Raw genomic sequence first — 15,184 nt, forward strand, 5'->3', positions numbered from 1 at the left:
AAAACAATTTAAATAATAAAAATATGGGAGGAAGAGAAACCAATCACAAACTAAAATGTTTTTATACAAATGCACAAAGCATGGGCAACAAACAAGGAGAATTGGAACTACTAATGCAGGAAAAGAAATATGATGTCATTGGAATCACTGAAACTTGGTGGGACGATACACATGATTGGAATAAAAGGCTAAAAGGATACAACTTATTTGCAAGAAACAGACTTGTCGCATTGTATGTTAGAAAAGCGTATATCTGCACAGAGATTGAAGCTTCAGAGACTGGGAGTTCTGTGGAAACTGTTTGGGTAAGAATACAAGGAGAGAACAACGGAAAGGACACCATTGTAGGCATTTACTACAGGCCACCTGGGCAAGCTGAAGATATGGATGAACTCTTTATGTATCAAATGACCAAGTTCTCAAAAAAATATGACGTAGTGGTCATGGGAGATTTCAACTATCCAGACATTTGTTGGGAATCTCTCTCAAGTAAAACTAACAGGTCAAGCAAATTCTTATCCTCTCTTGCTGACAACTTAATCTTCCAAAAGGTAGGGGAGAAAACAAGGGGATCTGCTACTTTGGATCTAATCCTTATAAACAAGGAGGAAATGGTTGAGGAGGTAAAAGTGGCTGGGACCCTAGGAGGCAGCGATCATGCTATTATAGAATTTTGGATAACTAGAGGAGGAAGACATGTGAAGACTCAAACTTCAAGGTTAGATTTTAGAAAGGCAGATTTTAAGAGACTCAGAAAGAGAATAGGAGGGATCCAATGGCTGGATGTCCTTAAGGACAAAAATGTCCAGGAAGGATGGGAAATTTTTAAAACTGAGATTCTCAAAGCACAATCGTTAACAATCCCGAAAAGTAGGAAGAATGGGAAGCATTTAAGGAAACCAGGATGGATGAACACAGAACTTAAACACATGCTAAAAAGAAAGAAAGAAATGTTTATTAAATGGAAAGAGGGAGGCATATCTAAAGAAGATTATAATGCAGTCTGCAGATCCTGCAGGGCATGTATCAGGTTAGCTAAAGCTGACAATGAATTAAGGCTTGCAAGAGATGTCAAAAGCAATAAAAAAGTATTTTGGGGGTATGTCAAAAGTAAAAGAAAAGTCAAAGATGCTATAGGGTTTTTACAGGATGAAAATGGAGAAATGGTAAGAGAGGATGTTGAGAAGGCCAAACTTTTTAATTCCTATTTTGCATCTGTTTTCGCTCAGAAAGAAAATGTAACATCAACTGATCTTCACTGTCCTTTTAAAGGAATAGAAGAATCCAAGTTATCTGTAAACAGAAAGATTGTGAGGGAATTTTTAGCTAACATAAATGAGTTCAAGTCTCCAGGTCCAGATGAATTACACCCCAGAGTGCTGAAGGAGATCGTAGAAGAAATTTTAGAACCACTCTCCATAATCTTTGAAAATTCTTGGAGAACAGGAGAAGTCCCAGAAGACTGGAGAAGAGCAAATGTTGTTCCTATCTTCAAAAAGGGGAAGAAGGTGGACCCAGGGAACTATAGGCCGGTGAGTCTGACTTCTATACCAGGAAAGATCTTTGAACAAATTATTAAACAACATGTATGTAAGTACCTGGATAAGAATGAAGTGATTAACCAGAGTCAGCATGGGTTTATAACTAACAAGTCATGTCAGACTAACTTAATTTCCTTCTATGACAGAATCACTGACTGGGTGGATCAGGGAAATGCTGTACATATAGTATATCTTGACTTCAGCAAAGCATTTGACAAAGTATCTCACACCATCCTTATTGAAAAAATGACCAAGTATGCAATGGACCAGGCAACTGTTAGGTGGATTCATAACTGGCTTAGTGATCGGACTCAAAGGGTGATTGTAAATGGCTTCACATCCAGCTGGATGAATGTCTCAAGTGGGGTACCACAGGGCTCCGTCCTGGGACCTGTATTGTTCAACATCTTTATCAATGATTTAGATGAAGGAATTGAGGGTAAACTGATTAAATTTGCTGATGACACAAAGCTAGGAGGGATAGCTAATACTAGAGAAGAGAGAGAGAGGATTCAAAAAGACCTAAATAAACTGGAGCAGTGGGCAGCAACCAACAGAATGGTTTTTAACAGGGAAAAATGCAAAGTACTACATCTGGGCAATAAAAATGAAAAAAGCACATACAGAATGGGAGGAATAGAGCTAAGCAACAGTACATGTGAAAAAGACTTAGGTATACTAATAGATCATAGACTGAACATGAGTCAACAGTGTGATGCAGCAGCAAAAAAGGCAAATACAATTCTGGGATGTATTAACAGAAGCATACAGTCTAGATCACATGAAGTCATTATCGGTCTTTACTCCTCTTTGGTCAGACCTCATCTGGAATACTGTGTACAGTTTTGGGCACCACATTTTAAAAAAGACATAGACAAACTGGAGCAAGTTCAGAGAAGAGCGACCAGAATGGTGACTGGTCTGCAAACCATGTCTTATGAGGAACGGTTGCAGGATTTGGGAATGTTTAGCTTGCAAAAAAGAAGACTGAGAGGAGACTTAATAGCTGTCTACAAATATGTCAAGGGCTGTCACATTGTAGAAGGATCATCTTTATTCTCATTTGCACAAGGAAAGACTAGAAGCAATGGGATGAAACTAAATGGGAGGAGACACAGATTAGATATTAGAAAAAACTTTTTGACAGTTAGGGTGATTAATGAGTGGAACAGGCTGCCATGAGAGGTGGTGAGTTCCCCTTCAATGGACGTCTTCAAACAGAGGCTGGACAGACATCTGTCTGAGATGATTTAGTTAATCCTGCTTTGAGCAGGGGGTTGGACCAGATGACCCAGGAGGTCCCTTCCAACTCTACCATTCTATGATTCTATGATTCTATGATTCTAAATAAGAAGAAACTATGGTTCCATTCCTGAATGTCTCAAGTGTTCTAGAGAGCTACTCCCACAGAAGAGCCCTGCATCTGAGGGTCGATGTGTAATGGTTTTATTTTACCGTGTAGCTATAATCCTAGGAAATGTACCTAAGTTGCATGTACATTAAACCAGAGGTCTCCTTAAATGAGGCTGGAGTCAGCAGATAATGTGTCTCGGATAATATTTGTTGAGAGCTACACACTAGGTCACAAGCAGGCACAAATATACACTAGAAGTAATGATGAGCGAGCAGTAAAATGCTTGGGTACTCGTTGTTCGAGTCGAGGAAATTGGAATGCTCGAGTATTCAGACCAAGTAGCGAGCCCAATGTAAGTCTATGGGAAACTCGAGCATTTTTCCGGCGGCTCTCCCCGGCGGTCTGCAGAGGGCCTAAAAATTGCCAAAATCGATGGGAACAATGCTCAAATGGCATGGGAACAGCATGGGCGAAGACCCCTGGAAGCATTTCTGACTCCCAGGTCACTGCTATCAACAATGTTGTCAGAGGTATTACGCCAATTTTACAGACTCACAATAAAACATACAAAAACGAAACCAAAATGGATTTTCCTGTAGATGATGTTAAGGAACATCCTCACAGGGTAATGACTTGTATTGAAGGCAAAATAAATACCCAAAAACAAAAATGCTCCTCCACACTTTGGGCTATGTTCACACGTAGCGTTTTTGATGCGTTTTTGCACTTTTGCATTGCTTTCAACCAAGACAAATGCATTCACCAGGAAATGTCATTTTAATATTTTACAACCTTATCTGGCCATGTGGTGTGTGACACATCATCAGACACATCCTGCTTCATTTTTGATAGAGGGACTTTGAAACTCACAGAGACAATATCTTTATAGGGCCATCAGGCAGCCTTTACTATTCTTAAAGGGCCAGCAGTCGGCTATGCTTTGTTGTTCCCATTATTAACGAGTGGGTCATCTATACTGTTATAGCGTATGCAGTGACTGCAATGGCAGCCAAAAATTTGGAGGAACTCCACTGCCCCTTGCAAGAGACGTAGAGGTCAGAGGGCCTCATGCAAAAAATGCTCCCATTATTAGGAAGTGTGTCTCCCATACTGTTTGCCTATGCAGTGAAGCAACGGCTGCCGAAAATTTGGAGGAACTCCAATGCCCCTTGCAAGAGACGTAGAGGTCGAAGGGCCTCCTAAAAACAATGTTCCTATTATTAGGAAGTGTGTTTCTCATGCTGTTTGCCTATGCAGTAAAGCAACGGCTGCCAAAAATTTGGAGGAACTCCAATGCCACATACAAGAGACGTAATGGTCAGAGGGCCTCCTGAAAATAATGTTCCCATTATTAGGAAGTGTGTCTCCCATACTGTTTGCCTATGCTGTGAAGCAACGGCTGCCAAAAATTTGGAGTAAATCCAATGCCCCTTGCAAGAGACAAATAGGTCGGAGTGACTCCTGAAAACAATGTTCCCATTATTAGGAAGTGGCTCTCCCATACTGTTTGCCTATGCAGTGAAGCAACGGCTTCCAAAAATTTGGAGGAACTCTAATGTCCCTTGCAAGAGATGTAGATATGTTGATATGGTACATATGGTAGTGATATGGAGGAGAATGCGGAGGATGAGGATGCGGAGAAGGAGGAGGACAAGAGCAAATAGACAAAATCACCCATGTCTGAGTGTGAAGACAGAGGTGCATGGCAACAAAGTTAGACCTCCCAAAAAAGACACTGTATTAGAGTTTATCTTAGACTGCTATCATTCGTTGGTGTTGAGAAATCTGGCCCAATCCAGACCTTGTTCATTTTTATAAGAGTCAGTCTGTGAGCATTTTCAGTTGACAGGCGAATGCGCCTATCGGTTATAATTCCACCGGCGGCACTAAATACCCACTCTGACAAAACTCTAGCTTCAGGGCAGGCCAGGACCTCCAAGGCATAGAGAGCCAGTTCATGCCATGTGTCCAGCTTGGATACCCAATAATTATAAGGCACAGAGGAATCAAGGAAGACGCTTCCCTCCTCCGGAAACGCATTAAAAACCGCATCGTGTGCATACAGCCTCACAGTTGAAGAGTACCTTCAATAAAAATTACAGACTAGTGATGAGCGAATGTACTCGCCACTACTCAATACTCACCCGAGCATCACGGTGCTCAACAAGCACGCTGAGTATTTCCGGGTTGCTCGGGCGGGTACTTGGGTCCCCGCATTGCATGTTTGGTGCTCTTTAGAGAGCCAATGAACATGCAGGGGTTGAGTGCCACGCACTGTAATACCGTAGCCATGTTGGTTGTGGGCATTACAGTGAATGGCTGGCCGCATAGCGTCATCAGGTCTATATAAGACCTGGTGCCGATATGCTCGTCACAGTCTACCCCGGAAACAGGCAGAGTAGGGAGAGCTGCTGCTGAGTCAGTGAGAGATTTGCTTGTTTATAGTTAGTATAGGTATACCACAACATATATATATATATATATATTAGTGTTGAGCGAGCACTAAAATGCTCGGGTGCTCGAAGCTCAGGCCAAGCTCACCGTGATACTCGGGTGCTCGACCCGAGCAAAAAGCTCAATGTTAGTCTATGGGAGACCCGAGCATTTTTGTGGCGGCACCCCCGGCAGCCGGTAGAAAGACTAAAAAGAGCCCAAAACGATAGTGACAGTGCTCAAATGACATGGGGACAGCATGGGGATCACCCTAGGCAGCATTTCTGACCCCCAGGTCACTGCTGTCAACAACGAGGTCGGAGGTATTAAGCCACTTTTACGGGCTCACAATAAAACATTCAAAAACGAAACTGAAACTGTTTTCCTGTGAAATATGTTAAGGAACATCCTTTCCAGGGTAAAGACTTGTGTATAAGGTAAAATAAATAACCAAAAACAAAAATACTCCTCCACACCTTGGGCTATGTTCACAAGTAGCATTTTTTATGCATTTTTGCACTTTTGTATTGCTTTCAACCGTGACAAATGAATTCACCAGGAAATGTCATTTTAACATTTTACAACCTTATCTGGCCATGTGCTATGTGACACATGCATACAGTGCTGAAAAGACATGGGAACAGCATGGGGAAGACCCCTGGAAGCATCTCTGACACCCAGGTCACTGCCTAAAAGTGTGCCCATCAGAAGTGATCCTTGCCGCATCAGAAGATGCAGACTTGCAACTATCCCCGTGCAAGTCCTTGTCCCAGGGCAGTGTTCAATTGTACCTCCCCCATTCCTTGCAATGCAAGCTCAAATATGCAGCCAACCACCCACCCACCCGCAGGCTGCAATACTATACTGCTTGCTAGCACTTGAAATGGGGCCTTTTAGTTTGGAGGAGGCCGAAGCTGGCCACTTCCTCATGGCTGCTTCGGCAGCGAGGTCTCCGTACTCAGTCCCCAGCCGCCACTATTTGTCCCGGTAACCTTCCCCACACTTTTCTTAGCCTGGCCTGCTTTAGGGCAGCATTGGACGAGCCCACCAGACAACCAGACTCCTCCGGTGGGCCCTGGCTTCTCCATCAGGGGAGTTGAGAGTGCCAAGGTGAGGAGCATGATGATGATGATAGAAGTTAGCATCTGCTTTGTTTTCTTGGAATGCAAGCGTAAGTGTGCAGCCTGCCACCCACCCACCCCCAGGCTGCAACACCATACTGCTAGCTTGCACTTGAAATGGGGCCTTTTAGTTTGGAGGAGGCCGAAGCTGGCCACTACCTCATGGCTGCTTCGGCAGCGAGGTCTCCATACTCAGTCCCCAGCCACCACTATTTGTCCCGGTAACCTTCCCCACACTTTTCTTAGCCTGGCCTGCTTTAGGGCAGCATTGGACGAGCCCACCAAACAACCAGCTCCTCCGGTGGGCCCTGGCTTCTCCATCAGGGAAGTTGAGAGTGCCAAGGTGAGGAGCATGATGATGATGATAGAAGTTAGCATCTGCTTTGTTTTCTTGGAATGCAAGCGTAAGTGTGCAGCCTGCCACCCACCCACCCCCAGGCTGCAATACCATACTGCTAGCTTGCTTGCACTTGAAATGAGGCCTTTTAGGCTTGTGGAGGCAGACGCCGGCCACCATGTCATGGCTGCGTCGGTGGCCTGGTATCCATACTCAGACCCTAGCCACCCAGCGGCCGGGTGTCCACACTCGGTCCCCAGCCGCCAGGGGGCAGCCGGTGTCCACACTCGGTCCCCAGCCACCCCTATTTGTCCTGGGGTGCCTTATACACAAGCGCGCATACCAAAACATTACCTGTGCCCTCCCCAGTGCATTTAGTGGGAAGGACAGCCTATTCCGCTGTAGTGTGTGCACGCCAACCTCCTGTTCATGGCACATGCGAAGATGCCTCCAGCCCTGCACCTGTCATTGCAGACTTGCAACTATCCCCGTTCAAGTCCTTGTACCAGGACAATGTTCAATTGTACCTCCCCCATTCCTTGCAATGCAAGCGCAAGTATGCAGCCTGCCACCCACCCACCCCCAGGCTGCAATACCATACTGCTTGTTTGCTTGCACTTGAAATTGGGCCTTTTAGGCATGTGGAGGCGGAATCTGGCCACCACGTCATGGCTGCGTCGGCAGCCTGGTATCCATACTCAGTCCCCAGCCGCTCGGCGGCCGGGTGTCCATGCTTGGTCCCCACCCGCCAGGGGGCGGCCGGATGTCCATACTCGGTACCCAGCCGCTCCGAGGCCAGATGCCCACACACGGTCCCCAGCTGCCTGGGGCGGCCAGGTGTCCATAAAGGGTACCCATCCACCTTCACTAGTCCCAGTGTGCCTTATACACAAGCGCGCATACCAAAACATTACCTCTGCCCTCCCCAGTGCATTTAGTGTGAAGGACAGCCTAACCACAAACACGTGGACAAGTGAATGTGGCCAGGGATGGTCCATCTCACTGACGTCTTCACACTGGGTTAATATTGTGGAAGCTGGGACACAGTTGTACACTGGGATGCAACACGTCCTCCAGACATAGAGGATTGCGGGTCCTGAGTCAATCAGGCTTCAACACAAAGTTCAGAAGGTAGACAGCAGCAGTGGTCGGCCTCCTACACAACGAGTAAATTATTCATGATCATGAGGCCATCCATCTCCTTAGCTTTCTGTTCCTTGGAATGCAAGCGCATGTATGTAGTAGTGGCTAGGCCTGAGGTGGTCAGCGTATTGGCGCATATCCTACCTCCTCCGAGGATTGATGGATGTTTTCCTGTTACTCTCCCAGTTCTATTACTCCCGTTAAAGCAAAGCTTTAGGTGATGAATGATGGATGAGGTGGTGGCAAAGGAAAAAGAGCAGGAGGAACAGGGACCATTCACATCAATATCAGGCAACTCAACCACACATGTCTTGTAGGATATGTTTCTGTACCAAAAGGAGCAGTTCGGCTACACAGTTATAGGGCATACAGTGAGTGCAATGCCCACCAAAAATTTTGAGGCACTCCAATGCCCCTTGGAAGTGACATGAAGGTCAGAGGGCATTAACTAAACCGCTTTTTTCCATTTATAGCAACTGGGTCCCCTGTACACTGTTGGCCTAAGCAGTGAATGGAAGGCTTTGCAAAAATGATGAGGAACTGCAATGCCCTTTGAAACAGACATGGATTACAGCGTACTAAAAACCTTCTACCAATTATTGGGGAGTAGGTCTCCCTTAGTGTTCGCCTATGCATTGAAAAGCAAAAGCTGACTAAAATTAGGAGGAAATGCAATGCCCGTTGGAAGAGTCGTGGAGGTTAGAGGTAATTAAAAACAACATTTCAATGCCCCTTGGAAGAGCTGTGGAGTTCAGAGTGGTTTAACAACGGTTTTAATGCCCCTTGGAAGAGATGTGGAGGTCACAGTAGCTTAACAAGACGGTTTTAATGCCCCTTGGAAGAGACGTGGAGTTCAGAGTGGTTTAACAAGATGGTTTTAGTGCCCCTTGGAAGAGACGTGGAGGTCCCAGTGGAATAAAAAGACAATATCAATGCCCCTTGGAAGAGTGGTGGAGGTTACAGTGGAATAAAAAGACAATATCAATGACCCTTGGAAGAGTGGTGGAGGTCGCAGTAGAATAAAAAGACAATATCAATGCCCCTTGGAAGAGACATGGAGGTCACAGTAGCTTAACAAGACGGTTTTAATGCCCCTTGGAAGAGATGTGGAGGCCGCAGTGGAATAAAAAGACAATATCAATGCCCCTTGGAAGAGTGGTGGAGGTCCCAGTGGAATAAAATGACAATATCAATGCCCCTTGGAAAAGTGGTGGAGGTTACAGTGGAATAAAAAGACAATATCAATGACCCTTGGAAGAGACGTGGAGGTCACGGTAGCTTAACAAGACTATTTTAATGCCCCTTGGAAGAGACGTGGAGTTCAGAGTGGTTCAACAAGACAGTTTTAATGGCCCTTGGAAGAGACGTGGAGGTCACAGTAGCTTAACAAGATGGTTTTAATGACCCTTGGAAGAGACGTGGAGGTCACAGTGGAATAAAAAGACAACATCAATGCCCCTTGGAAGAGACGTGGAGGTCCCATTGGAATAAAAAGACAATATCAATCTTCGAAGAGACGTGGAGGTCACAGTAGCTTAATAAGACGATTTTAATGCCCCTTACAAGAGCCATGCAGCACAGCATATTAAAAACATTATTCCCATTATTGGGGAGTGGGTCTCCCATAGTCTTTGCCTATGCCTTCCAAGCAAAAGCTGCTAAACATTAGGACGGAGTAACTTGCAATGCCCCTTACAAAAGCCATGCAGTACAGCATATTAAAAACATTATTCCCATTATTGGGGAGTGGGTCTCACATAGTCTTTGCTTATGCCTTCCAAGTAAAAGCTGCCAAAAATTAGGACGGAGGAACTTGCAATACTGGCAACACTGACCATGGTCACCCTGGTGGTATAGTGGTGGTGGAGGCTGAGGATAAGGAGAAGAGCAAAAAACAGCCAAAATGAGTAAGTGTATACCCATATGTGGGTGTGAAGCGGTGCATGGGAATACACCTCCCGAAATAACACAGTGGATTTGACTTTATGTCATTCTGCTGTCATTTGGTGGTGATGAGAAGTCTGGCCCAATCCAGCCCCTGTTCATTTTGATAAGGGTCAGCTTGTCAGCATTGTCAGTTAACAGTCGAGTGCGCTTATCAGTTATAATTCCCCCAGCGGCACTAAAAACACACTCCGACAACACGCTAGCGGCAGGGCAGGCCAGGACCTCCAAAGCGTACAGAGCGAGTTCATTCCAAGTGTCCAGCTTGGATACCCAATAATTAAAAGGCACAGAGGAATCACGGAGGATGCTGGTACAGTCGGCAAGGTACTCCCTCACCATCTTTTGAAACTTTCCACTCCTTGTGAGAGTACCCCGCGCCTTAGGGCCTGTAAGTTGGATGGGTCTCAGAAAACTGTCCCAGAACGTTGACAGTGTTCCACTGCCTCTGCTGGATTGGAGTTGCGTCTCTCTCACCTGTACGCCTTGGTTGGGCAACGAACTGTGACCTCTGCCGCTAGTGTGTTCAGATGGGAATTTTTTTTAACAGTTCTGCAGCAAGGGCCTTCTGGTACTGCCCCATTATTGTAGACCTCTCCACCTCAGGAATAAGAGAGTGAAAGTTCTCCTTGCAGCGGGGGGTCTAAAAGTGTCACCAACCAGTAATAACTGTCACTCAACATTTTGACAACGCGAGGGTCACGGTTAAGGCAGCGTAACATAAAGTCAGTCATGCGTGCCAGACTGGTAACGGGCAAGACTTCCGTGTCCTCACCAAGATGACGACTGACCATGCATTCCTCCTCCTCCTCCTCCCCCATGTCCTCAGACCACCCACGCTCAACCGACGGTATGACAGTTGTACAGGTACTACCATCTACAGCGCATGATACCAGCTCCTGTTCTTCCTCCTACTCTTCCTCCTCTCCCTCATTGTCCACCAATGCACGTTGGGATGAGATGAGGCTGGGCTGTGTGTAATCGCCTGCTACGGCTTCTTGATCCATCTCATCATACTCTGGCTGCAATGCCTCCTCTTTAACTCTCAGCAGAGAGCGTTGCAAAAGACAGACAAGTGGGATGCTGATGCTAATGATGGCGTCATCGCCACTCACCATCTTGGTTGACTCCTCAAAGTTTGTCAGGATGGTACATATCTCAGACATCCAGGTCCACTCCTGAGGTCTTATGTGTGGGGTCTGACCTGAATATAGACGGCCTTGTTGCAACTGGTACTCCTCAACTGCTCTCTTATGCTCACAAATCCAGTCGGTGTGCCAGAAGCTGCAAACGCTGCTGCAACACAGCAAGGGCGGCGGAAGCTGTAGCCGACTTCCGAAAATGATCTGACAGGCGGCGTACTTTGACAAGCAGATCTGGCAACTCGGGGTACGATTTAAGAAACCGCTGAACCACGAGGTTAAGCACATGAGCCAGGCATGGTACGTGTGTGATCTCGCCTCGCCTCAGAGCCGCCACAAGGTTACGGCCATTGTCACACACGACCATGCCTGGGTGTAGGTTCAGCGGTCTCAGCCACAGATCTGCCTGCTCTTTCACAGCTGTCCACAACTCACAAGCAGGGTGAGGTTTATCACCTAAGCTTATGAGTTTCAGCACAGCCTGTTGCCGCTTGGCTGAGGCAGTACTGCAGTGTTTCCAGCTTGTAGCTGATGTGGTGATATCTGAGATGGAGGCTGAACATGAGGAGGAGGATGATGCACAGGAGCTGTACACTGTGGGGGCAACTCTGAGTGACATAGGGCCCGCAATCCTCGGTGTGGGGAGGATGTGTTCCGTCCCAAGGTCCGACTGGGTCCTGGCTTCCACTATGTTTACCCATGTGCCATCAGGGAGATGTACCTTCCTTGGCCACAAGCACTTGTCCACGTGTTCGTTGTCAGGTGGACTCTCCCAGTAACTGCGCTGTTGATGGCACGGCAGATGTTTTGGGACATGTGCTTGTGTAGTGCGGGGGTGGCACACCGGGCAAAATAGTGTCGGCTGGGGACCGAGTACCGAGGGACGGCCACCGCTATAAGGTTGCGGAAGGATTCCGTCTCCACCAGCCTAAAAGGCAGCATTTCCAACGCAGGCAGTCGTGAAATGTACGAATTTAGGACTGTGGCTTGTGGGGCGTTGGCTGCGAATTTGCGCTTTCATTCAAAGGTCTGGGATATGGACAATTAAATGCTGCGTTGGGACGTGGACGTTGATGCTGTTTCTTGAGAAACTGCCATAACAAGTGAAGACTGAGAGGAGGGGGCATCTTTGCATGCAGTATGGTCAGGGGATTGCCTTGCACACACAACAGGGGGTTCTCTTACACGCACAACAGTGGAAGAAGCAGTGGTGACACCCGCTGACACTGTTCGTGGACCCTGGGGTTCGCCCCACAAAGTCGGGTGCTTTGCTGACTTATGCCTGATCATGCTGGTGGTTGTCAGGCTGGTAGTTTTGTCACCCCTGCTGATGCTGGCCTGGCAGGTGGTACAAATGGCCTTTTTGGGATTATCAGCAGAGTCTTTAAAAAAATTCCAGACTCTGGAAGACCTACCGGTTGTACTGGCAACGTCCCTCGTGTTGGTGTTACGGGGAACGGTTGCCCGCCTTATGTCTGCAGCCACCACACTGCTTCTTCCTGCCTGTTGGGATACTCTGCCTCCCTCCCCCTGTGTGCTGCTGGCCTCGCTCTGTGTGTCCTCCTGCCACGTTGGGTCAGTTACTAGATCATCCACCACCTCCTCCTCTTCCATTTCCGCACCACGATCCTCCTCCTCACTTCGTGGCAATTGTGTCTCGTCATCGTCCACCTCTTGTGACAAATTGCCAGGGTCGCCTTCCTGTGGCCGTGGCTGTTCAAATATTTGGCCATCGCTACATGGGATCTCCTCTTCCACCACTTCAAGCAGAGCAGGCGAGGGGCCCAAATATGGAAATGGACCAGTGATCAGCTCTTCAGAGTGTCCAACTGTGGGATCAGTTGCTGTCTGAGGACACTCGGCATGGTGGAAGGAAGGAGCATCAGGGTGAGGAGGAGTCTGCGGTCGAGACTCACGGCTACTAAGACTTGACCGTGTGGAAGACAGACCAGAGGTGGTGGTGCCCAGGTGACTGGAAGTATTATCTGCTATCCAATTAATAACCTGTTCACACTGATTAGTTCGCAATAGTGGTGTTGTTGTGTGCTTCCCTAGTAATTCGGTCAAGAACTGGAAGCGAGAAGATGTGGCTGCTGGTTGTGGCACATTTTCACCTTGGCCAGGGCCCCATCCTCTGCACGCACCATCACCAGAACGTCCAGTTCCACGTCCCTTGCCACGCGCCTTGCCCCTTGTAAATGAAGTAAAATAGTTTACACTCACACTATCAATGGCAAAAGGGTAATAAAAAGGAGATTAGAACTGTGGAAGAGGAAAACCACAGTTCTATTTCTCTGGCTTACACCAGAATCTTTTAAACAGATATATTTGTGTCTGAACAGTTAGCTAGATACTCAAACTGTTTTTTTTATTGAAAAAAGGCAAAAAGTTGGATTACACCCAGATTTGAACCGTGGAAGAGGAAAACCACAGTTCTAATTTCCTGGCGTATACCAGACTTTTTTAAATAGATATATTTGTTTCTCAGCAGTCACCGAGACACTCAAACTGTTTTTTTTTTATGGAAGAAAGGCAAAAAGGTGGATAACAACCAGATTTGAACCATGGAAGAGGAAAGCCACAATTCTAATTTCCTGGCGTACACCAGACTTTTTTAAATAGATATATTTGTGTCTGAACAGTCAGCGAGACACTCAAACTGTTTTTTTTTATTGAAAAAAGGCAAAACAATGGATAATACAAAGATTTGAACCGTGGAACTGCAAAACCACAGTTCTAGTTATCTGGCCGAAACCAGACTCTTTTAAACAGATATATTTGTGTCTGAACACTCTCAGACACACTCAATTTTTTTTTTAGGGGGGGGGGAATACCAAAAGGTTAATAAGATGGGTATTTGTATAGTCTGAGTGAGGGAAAAAAAAAAAGAGGATTTAGATGAAAAAAAAAAGGATTTTTCCTGGCCCCTGAAACCTGGGGCTAAGTCTAGCAATTTGAGCAGCAGCACACAGGACTGTAATGGAGTGTTTGTTGGTATAACCACTGCGTCTCCTATACAGCCTGCCTGTCTTAGATCTAGGATGGATATTAGTTCTCAGAAGGACTGTTTGTTTGATTTTGCAGGCTTTAGAGACCCTACACTACCTATTTCGCAGTATAAATCTCTCATTAGCTCAGCAGCACTCTCCCTACACTGTCTGATCCGGAGCGACTGTGTCCAAGATAGCAGCGCCCGGTTTTAAATACTCGAGGTGACTCTGTGCGGCCAGCCAATCACTGTAATGCCCACAACCAACATGGCTGCAGCATTACAGTGACTGGCTGGCAATCCCTGCATGTTCATTGGCTCTGTAAAGAGCGCCAAACATGCAGGGCGGAGACCCGAGCTCCCGCCCGAGTAACCCGGAAATGCTCGGTGCTCGCTAATCATCCCGAGTAGTTAGAGGCTCGGGCGAGTACCGAGCAGTGTCGAGCATGCTCGCTCAACACTAATATATATCCACCTGAACTAACAGTCCTTCTGAGGACTAATCCAGCTGCATATTTTCAGATGTGAAGGTGATAGCAGGAGTTAGGCAGGCAGGCAGGGTATGTGACAGACTGCAGTGCGTGATAAAGCACAAGGGGGTCCATTGCACGTTCAACTTCTGAATGATCCTGCTGTGACAAATATTTGTAGACATAGCCCCAGATATCTGGAGCCAGGGCTCATTTTTTTTATCTTAATCCTGATTATTTGCTTAAAAAGCAATCCAGAGTATACCATTTTTCTGCTCCATTTGCTTGTTAGCACTGCAGAACACAGCCAGATCTTTTCCATATTACAGCGATAAAAATCCAGAAATCTGAACTGAACGTGGAAAATATTGGCCTCCATTTCCATTTTGTTGCAGTGTGTCGGTCAAGCTATTCACACTAGGTCTCTGTGAAGAATAGTATTAGTAATCTACAGGCCTGCTATTTAAAACCGTGGTTCTCTGTCAGACGAATCACACATAAATGTGTTCCAAAATCAGAAATTTCTGGCTTCCATTTTCATTTTGTTGCAATGTGTCGGTCAAGCAATTCACAATAGAATATTGTGAAGAATAGTATTAGTAAAGTACTGGCCTGCTATTTAAAACCGTTTCCTCACCTTGATCCTCCTTCCTCCCACCATGCCAAGTGCCCGAAGACAACTGGTCCCACACTTGGACACTCAGAAGAGC

This window comes from Phyllobates terribilis, unplaced genomic scaffold (assembly GCF_046119375.1).
Source record: "Phyllobates terribilis strain yellow unplaced genomic scaffold, ASM4611937v1 Scaffold_9__5_contigs__length_417890890, whole genome shotgun sequence".
NCBI lineage: Eukaryota > Metazoa > Chordata > Amphibia > Anura > Dendrobatidae > Phyllobates > Phyllobates terribilis.